Consider the following 6,612-nt stretch of genomic DNA (forward strand, 5'->3'; position numbering starts at 1 on the left):
CACTGCCTGCACAATTGAAAACATTTTTATGGCTTATTTATTTCCTTAATGCATTGGATGGTGGAAAAACAGAATGCTCAAAGCATGTTTAGAATACACTTTTCCAGCGTGAACACACTACAAACTCAGAAGTTTAACTGGTATGAAGTAGGTTTACGGAGTTTATCCACATGGAACACAGCTTGTGTGAATAAGAGATGAACTGGCTGAAAGCTCCTGTAGTCCAATCCCAGCACCAGTGGAAAAACGATGTGCTAGGGTGTAGAAATGTGAACCAATGACATCAAGATAGTTTAACTGATTCGTTTTTTGCTTTCCTAATTAGTAAAATCACCTTTTTGCGGCCCCAATTAATATGTTTATATTAACAATGAATTAAATGACTAAGTGTAGGTGAAATGGGTTGATGATAATGAGAAACACACATGGAATAATCACAAAAATCTGGAGTTCCTCTCAGCTTGTGGACCTTTTGGCCACATGTTAAGCAGACATGGAATTCATTTCCATTGCTATGCTGATGATACTCCGCTGGATGTGTCTTTATGTGTTGATAATCATTCCCAAACTATGGTTAAACAAAGAAAAACAATTGAAACCAAGGTACACAGACTTTGCGGCACTAATACATATGTTTATATCAGCAATAGATCAAATGACTAAGTGTATGTGAAAGGGGCTGACGATAGTGAGAAACGATATGTAATATTCGCGAAAATCGGGAGTTCCTCTCAGCTCTACACATTTTTTTTAGCATTCCTTTAACTAATTTTTGTTGGGTTACTGGTCCGCAATGCAGTGTTTCCTTCTAATACTACATACACGTTTTCTGACGTTAAATATGGAGTACTTCAAGGCTCTGGTCGTGGCCCCCTGCTTTTCTTTCTCTATATTTCCAACCCTGTCTCCTCAAAATTACGTCCCCACAGAACTAAACTGCATTCTCAATTACGTTTAGCTAGAAACTTATTTTTTCCCACATTACGTTTGTTTTGGACGTATCTCAAATACATTTATCTTCTACATATCTTTGCCATTTATTCTCTTGCTTTCCTACAATGCGCTCGACCACGCACGGGGCTGCTTATTAATTTGAACAATCTTGCTGGCCTTTATTATTATTATCATTATCATTATCATTATCATTATCATTATCATTATTATTATTATTATTATTATTATTATTATTATTATTATTATTATTATTATTATTATTATTATTATTATACAAAGAGAAAAGAATGTTACGAACTCACGTTTTCTGGCCACAGAAGTAGCATTTTACACCCGGAAGTAAGTATTCTCCTTACTGTCGATTGATTTTACAGTGATATTTGCACTACTCATCAACTCAAAAACACCAGATTATACCTGTTAATTACACAACATTGATTGGTTTAAATTGTGTACAATGCTAAAGGTGAATTTGTGATTTGTTGGGGTGTGTTATGAGGTGCAAATAGAACATTGTTTGCTATCACGTTTGAAGTAGCAACTTTAGGAGGATATCAATTCAATGTTCAGCTTGATATGCTGCTTCCAAGCGGCCATAATGAACTGATTAACGCAGTTTAGGACTTTGGTTTTAATTAAAATCTATAGACCCTCCTCTGCACAGTAATCTAGGTTGGTAGTCATTTAACACTGTCACCAACACGTAGTTGTTTCTGGTAAATGTCCTGCTTAGTATGTTTCTTGATCATAATTACATGTATTCATTAACACAATGTTGAACATTGCCAGTGGATTGTGGGTACAACATAGTATGAAATTAAATGTTAGGAAAATATTTGCCTCAATATGTCTAACACAAATTGAATATGACTACTGAATCTCTCAAGCTCATTTATCACAGATGAATGAGGCAGGGAGCGCACATGGGGTTATTATTACCAGGCAATTTAATACATCACTGTGAGTGCAAACACTGTGAAAACGTCACAAAAGGCTACTCTAATTAATCTCCAGTTTGCGTCAGACCTTCCAACTGTGACCTCGCCATTAGAAAATGCAGAGCTCAAATTAACTGTTCCACTTTTTTAATCGGAAATAACTACATTTTGTTCCATGCTTTCTTTTCAAAGCAGTTGTTTTTCCATCCTGTGTTCTAATGAGGAAGTAACTAACTACAATTAAAAAGATAGATAACCAACATTTCTGTGGACAATATTGACAACCGCTGAAGTAACTAATCACCGCGTTAATTACCACAATGCCTACTAAATGTCAATTATTCAATTAGTAAAGAAAACAAGTGAAGGGTAAAGTGTTTTTTAGCAACAATTACATGAGCAAAAGTCACAAGATGAACCCATGCCAAAGGATATGGGATATAACAAATGGCTTTAAGGAATAGTCTGGCATTTTGGAATAAGTTACTCACTTTCTTGTGAAGAAAGAGAAGACATCACTCTTATATCGTTCTGTTTAAAAATGAGGTACAGCTAGCAGTTGGATAGCACAAAGACTTGTAGCATGCTAACCAACATATTTTGTTTTACACTTTGGCTGTTTACAAATTAGGTACACTTGTTGGTGGTTAATTACTGAGGTTTTTTAAATGTTATTTTTAGAGTCTGAAAGAGCCAGCATAGTTTTGTCCCCGCATGTCATCATTGTGCTAAATTGCTACTAAGCTAACGTCCCCTAGCTTTAGCCGCATATTTAGCAGACAGAGTGGTATCAATATTTTAAACAGACCGAAGTGAAAAATAAGCACATTTCCAACAATGTCAAACAATTCCTAAACCAGTTACTGACAATTTAGGCTTTCAGAGTTTCTATATTTTTTCAAGTGTGCATTAAAGGAGAACACAAAGTTAGAAAGTCACGCCGGGCACTGTAAAGCTCCCTCAGGGTTGAAACTTAAGAGAAATAACTAGGTTAACCAAGAAGTGCCTTAAATCCTTAACGCATCAATAAAATGATCAAATCAATGCCACGTTGCAATGGGAGCCAGCTATGTGAAGCTAAAATTCGGATAATATGGTGTTTCTTCATAATTGTCTGTCAGGAGTTGAGCTTTATATACAGTTCATACAGACAAGTGTACAGGGAGTTTGGATCAATGCTTTTAAAAGCACACACCATGTGTACAATGACTGCTTTAGACTGCACTGTTGTGTTCTTTGTTATTGCATTGATTGTGTCTCATGGGTCCTCCTACGTATGTAATGTATATGTTATCCGAGCGTTCTTGGTCGCAAGTATAGGCTTACTGCCTCTCTGATTACCTTCCCCATTCATTTAATCTGCAAATCCCACCATTGATCCCTTTACTACTGGGAGAGGAATGAGCGCCCGAGTGGACCCTGGGGAAATTGATCAGCCATATACAGAACGTTAAGCTGATAATAGGCTTCACAAATGGACGCAGCTCAGATGCTGATACACATTGTAATTTCCTAATTACATGTAGCTGCAACATACGCCATGGAACACATTTCTTTGCTCAACTCTGCCAGTCGTACTTACACATAAAAAAATCCTTCTTGATGTTTTATGCTTTTGCTGATCGTCTGAAATTCCCTCCTCACCTCAGCACACAAACATTACATTTTCCAGCTTGTGTCGCCACCTAAGTTAATTTAGTTTCCTCTGAATTGTGAGCTGCCACCATCAAAGCCCCAGATAAGAAAAACCCAGGCAGACAAACAAGACCACATTGTAATCCACACAACACTGAGCGCCTAAATCACTGCCTTTCAAGTTGAAAGCCTGCAGGATGTTGACTTGTGCTGTCAACAAATCCATCCCTGTTACTGCCTACTGGCCTTTCAAGCACCAGTTTAAAGTTAAATGGGGTTGCAGCTCCCTCCAGTGTAAAGTGATGGACAGCAGTGAAATGATTACCTATTAAAACCTGCCTTGAGTCTAGACAAAATGCCCCTGAGCAGCCCTAAAAGAAGTCAGCCGGATACATATTTCCAAGTAATAATGTTTGGTTAAGGCTCTGTGTGGTCTTCTGCTGGATTCGGGTCGGAGTTATAACTCAAAATCAGATTACGTTAGCGACACATTTTCTTTCCGAAAGTCTATTCTGATTTTAGCTTTCATTTCATATTTCCCCTGCTGGATTATGTCCTTCTGCCCGATGGATTTGACCGGTTATCTCGAAATCAGTGGTCTGGGATTTCAATAAGTGCCTCTGATTGGAACACAAGGAGGTCCTGCCTGTGGCAACTGAGGCCGACTGGAGACCGAGAAACTGTGCTCAATTCAATTTACCACATTGATTGCATTCATTGCTGCCAAGGTTAGTCTGTAACCCCATCTAGTGACCGTGTCAGTGGCCTTGTGTTTACTTGTCTGCACAGGTAATGGTATTTTATTAGTATTCACAACAGAGAGCTGGGAAAATATTATATTCACCTGTGTTGGTGGATATTTTTGTATTCAATGCAAAGTGTGGACAAACCTGCATTTATTTTTTATGACGGTTGCAATATGAATTTCAGTTGTACATTTCTAAATTGTACTTCGGGAATGCAACTTTACAACAACTGTATTTTTCTGATTGGTAATGTTTCTTTTTTGTTTAGCGTGGTGGAACAGCACAGGAAAGTTTAATATGTTTAAAATATGAGAACAAATGACTGTAGCTTTGATGAAAAGTCAACATGGTATAGTAATTCCAAAATATCTTTGAACCTTGAACCTTGAACCTTGAAATATCAGAAAAAAATATGTAGTATAATATGTTGAAAAATCTACAACATGGACATGGTATGATATGTCAAAGCCATGCCACCTTGTTACGCAATGACAACAAATGATCCTTGAATTATTTAATTATAGGCCATATCTTTACAAATAATACACTGGATAATTGTATTTTTTATTATAATAAGAAACAGTGCATCATGACATTGAGAATTCATTGATTGAATATGTGTCCATTCTATTTATATTAGAAAATGGACTAAATATTAGACCCCCCCCCCCTTGGTATGACGCAATTCAACTTTACCACAAACTACAGCCTTTAAAATGACAATAAAGTAGAGCGTTTCCAGCTTTAATATGTTCATAATAACAGTTATGCAGATACACTGCATTGAATAATTGAATGCATTACCTATAAATATATTAATATGATGAAATAATAATGTAGAGTATAATGCACTTTTAATGACCATTTACAGATAAATCCATTATGTATCCATTCTGCATTTTTACAATACACATAGTGAAGCAGATGAGTCATTATGAGATGTCTTTTAATAATCAAAATAAAAAGATTATAACTAAAAATGTATTTAATTTAATTGAAATGTTTTTAGGTATTTTATCAATTAAGTACATTTTAGGGAATTCCCCCCTATCAAAATGCTCTATCTTCACCACATGATTTGAATATTCAAGGATTTACTACATTCATTATTTGAGTTGGTGTATTGGGGTTCGCATTATACTTTTTCAATTTTTTTGTGCACTCTCATATTGCTTTTACTTTGTTGCTTTTATTGTCATCTCCTTTGTGATATCAGCTCTGAAGGTGCTATAAACATGAATTCCCTCAGTTTATCATTCTCATGCATGCTTGCCAAGGATCTTACATGATAGATCAGCTGGCCTTTAAAGGTTACTAGCACAAGCATTCCATAACTTCCAAAGGAACCTAATGAAGCCTCAACAGTCACTTCAACAAGGATCTAGTTGGGGATGCTTGTGCCTCCTGGCTTAAAGAATGCCGATGCTTGAGGTTGTGATGGCATTTGTCATGATGTAGTGACATTTTTAAAGGTGGCAATGAACTGAGAAAGGAAACCAATGTTGCCCAAAGTAACCTTTTCTTTCAGGGTTCTTTTTAGACTGACATTTTAAGAGATCCTGGGATGATGGGTTGGAGGTGGGAAGGTTGGGATTCTGGCACTTGAACGCTGAATCCTGAGCTATTTGGAAGCTGAAGGGACTTTCCTGTTTTCCTGAGATTCAATCAAAAAATTGAAACGTTGAAAAAGCTAAATAATAAGCCCATTTTGAACGTGTTTTTGGTTAAATGCGTGACATAAGAAATGTGGTTTGCACAAGCTAAAGCTATAAAATTACCTTACTCGTGAAATTCTAAAGCTTCTGGTTCTTAAAAATGAGACGCCATTAGTTTAGCGGTAGTGACGTGAATTATAGCGAATGTGATGTCATTTGCTTATAGCCTAGAAACATTTTGTTCTGACTCTAGTTTATACCCGACTCGTGAATGTCTGAAACTTCTGTGACTTATAAAAACAGAGGTTGCTAACAAGGGACTAAATTAGATGACGTCATAATTTCAAACATTAGCTGTTTTTAGCTTAGCGCTGATGACAGGGGTCATGTGACTGTCATGGAGTTTGTTTACGTTAGCTTTTTACTTCTTGTAATAGCATTTATGCATGAACAATTATAAAACTGTTAATATGTGGAGATGTTCCTGCTGAAAACGTGTAAGTATCATTAATGTTTGTTTGCCAGAGCTTATTTTTGGCAATTTTCAATGGAAACAACCTGTTGCAGGAGCCCATGCAACGCTAACTTCCAGATGGACATAAAGATATCCTACCTGCACCACTCTATTCAGTCTCCTTGAGTATTATTTTAAATATATATGATAATAATACAAGTATTACACAA

Source organism: Trematomus bernacchii, unplaced genomic scaffold (assembly GCF_902827165.1).
Source record: "Trematomus bernacchii unplaced genomic scaffold, fTreBer1.1, whole genome shotgun sequence".
Classification (NCBI taxonomy): Eukaryota; Metazoa; Chordata; class Actinopteri; order Perciformes; family Nototheniidae; genus Trematomus; species Trematomus bernacchii.